Raw genomic sequence first — 3,085 nt, forward strand, 5'->3', positions numbered from 1 at the left:
CGTTTGAACGGGAATGGTTTCAGGGCAAAAGCCAACGCTCAGCCGACACGTTTTGGAGCAGAACGCGGAAACTTAGGAAAGCCGTCGCCGAGGATTTCGCGTTTAAAAGCTCACTAAAACTCCCCCTTCCGTGCAAAATCTTCAGGTTGCAAATGGGGTGGCTGTTAGGAACACTTGCTAGGAATTCAGCAGAGATCTGAAAGAAAAACGAAAGAAAAATGATTCACGACTAAAGGAAAAATAGCTGAGGAAAGGCTTTTTCCCCCCCTCCATTCTAAACCCATGTTTCTTTCTGAAATGTATCTACCCTTTTCTTGTTCAGTATTCTCACATTAGTTTTATTTTTTCTGCTTCAAATAATTGACACATAATGGATGCATGAAAACAGATTGATGTGATCTTTGAGATTAGGATCCCAAGGCTATAAAATAAGAAAAACTGAATTAATTCTTCAGTTAAAAAAAAACCAAAAAACAAAACCAAAAACCATAACTCAAAAAGATATGATTTATTAGGAGGAAAAGTTACTCATGCTTTCCTGTTAAGTTATAATATGAATGGTAGCATTTTGAACTCTTGGCCTAAAATAGTTATATTGAGCTTTGATCCCTAGTACGTTAACAGACGGGAAGCAGAGGAGTGAATTGGGGTGAATTTAATCGTATCCAGAGATAGAATAATTAACTCTTATGGTGCCTATTAGCAGCTAGGGTCTGAAGGAAAAGGATTTAGAAAAATAAAACCAGAACGGGAAAAGAGGCATTTCTGAATACTGTTAGGTACATAAGTTATGGGAGAGAAAATTATGACATCCTTCCTTAATACGAGTCATGAAATGAAGGCCAAGTTCATCTTCTTTATCATCCACTAAAGAAGATAACTGTTTGCAAACAGGCTGAAAGGTTGTAGGCCACTGGTTACTGTCACTGCTCATTTCTTGAGCTTTTATTTTCTTTTTATGTTAGCAAACTCTTTGGTAAATTTACTCTTTTCACAATTCATGTGTGAGTACATGGAATAATAAGCCTTCTTATGAGTCATAAGAGCTACAGATGCTCTCCTTCCCTCCCAGCCTTGTTTGTAAACTAGATATCAAATCCTGTTTGGATAACACAGAGACTAGATCTGTGTAGGTTGGCCTGGCAGAGGACTTAGCGCTATTATACTCCCTGATTTCCTTCTAGGTGGCCACATCAGTTCATACTGCCCCATGTAGCACATCTTCCTTGTTGTAACAATAACCCGAGCTCAGTCTGCCTATAAATGCCGCAGCACCTTTGTGTATGTTCGGTGGTATTAAGACCCTTCTAGGAAGGACGCTGAAAGGAGCTTTTTTTGTCCAACAGAACATAGATGGAACTTGGAAAGGGTAAGTTGGCCACAGCACAGATGGGCTCAAGTGCAGATGCAGAGCTGGGCTCAAAACACAGGGTGGCTGTACTCATGTGTACCTTCCTGTTTAATTGCTATGTTAAGCATTGGTCTGTTCCCACAAAAAACATCGAAGTGCTGGAAAACAACATGCAGGACATATTCTGTAGCTAACAGAAAGCCCATAGACTGAGAGGTAAAATAAAATGATTCCATAAATACTAGAGAGATGTTCCTTACATCAAAAGAAGCAGCACTTCATTTTTCAAAGGCTAAGACATCAGCACAGGTGACAATGTCTTTCAAAGTGTAGAGCAGATATTAACCCACTTCACTAAAGCTATGCAAAAACTCAGAAAGATGTACTTCACATGATTATGTAGTATATACCAAAGGGGAAAGGAAGGAAGGAAGAAGAAATCTCCCCAGCCTTTCTGCAAATGCATACAATAGAAGTCATTGAAAAGCCTCTCAGTATTTTGCAGTACTGGACAGTAAATCAATGTAATCTGCATTTCTGCAGTAGCAGGAAACTTTCCAAATGATCGCTATAAATGGAGCACATGTTTTACGTATAGGTTACTATTTTTGGCAGTCCATCAAACCCCTTTGATCTGTAGACAGTGGGGTTTCATCCAGCCAGCAGGACAAGAATAAAAGGCCCATATTCTGCCTTGTGCCAAGATCCACTCAGAGCAGGAGATGGGGAGCTGGTTATGGTCACACAACTCGGTGGCTGCTCCTCTGTCAGACTGAGCCACAGCAGAATTTAGATAAGCTTATATAGTTCAAGTACACCCTAACTAATCCCAGCTCAGTTCGGTCCCCGATATGTATCCGCTAAGAATGGAGAGTACTCTATTCTGCTTCTGTGGGTCTCTCAGTCACTCCCTGTGCCAGCATGGGGAGAAGAATTGGCACAAGAGCTGTTTATACCGCCTTGCGCTGGCTGCACGGCTCCCTACGCAGGGAGCATCCCCCAGGGGCCAGTTAAGCCAGCGCTCTGTAACACCTGCACAATACAAAGTGATGGAAACCAGCACGGAGAGTCTGGCCCGTGAGTCCTCAAAATGGAAAAAGGCAGATGAAAAAAAAAAAAACACACACCAAGGCAAGGGAAACCAGGCAGCACAGGAGGATTAGAAAGAAAAGACCAGAATGAAAATTTGTAAAATTGAGCAGATCACTTCCTGACTGCAACAGAGCTGAACTTCAAAAAAGATCCACTAAGCCCACAGTGCTGCTGCCCAGGACGGACAGCGTGCGAGTGTCCTCCCTCTCCTCTGGTTCCTCATCAAAGATGATGTCAAGATTTATGTCTCCCTTTCTGAACAGTTCTGGGATTTTAAACTGAGTCTTAGTCCATCACAGGCCCTGTATAAAGAAGCGAGCAGCAGAGAGGAGTGTTTTGCCACATGTGGATAATGCACTTACGGGACACGAGTGTCCGATATCCATGATTTCGTGGCTCTCCAAGTTGATTCCAACCATAGTGAGAAGCCAGTGTTGACAAAGAGAATTACAAATATCTAATTTGCCCACTACATTCTCTTTTTTTAACTCTGAAATTCATTACACTCATGGAGTATATATAAAATACATTTTCATTAGCCCGTCATCAAAGCACGCAAATCTTAAAACTCCTCTGCTGTTCTGAGTGACATATTTCAGGAATAACTACTCAAAAATAACTGCTGTAGATGTGTCTGGCTGC

Source organism: Egretta garzetta, unplaced genomic scaffold (genome assembly GCF_000687185.1).
Source record: "Egretta garzetta isolate BGI_Z169 unplaced genomic scaffold, ASM68718v1 scaffold629, whole genome shotgun sequence".
NCBI lineage: Eukaryota > Metazoa > Chordata > Aves > Pelecaniformes > Ardeidae > Egretta > Egretta garzetta.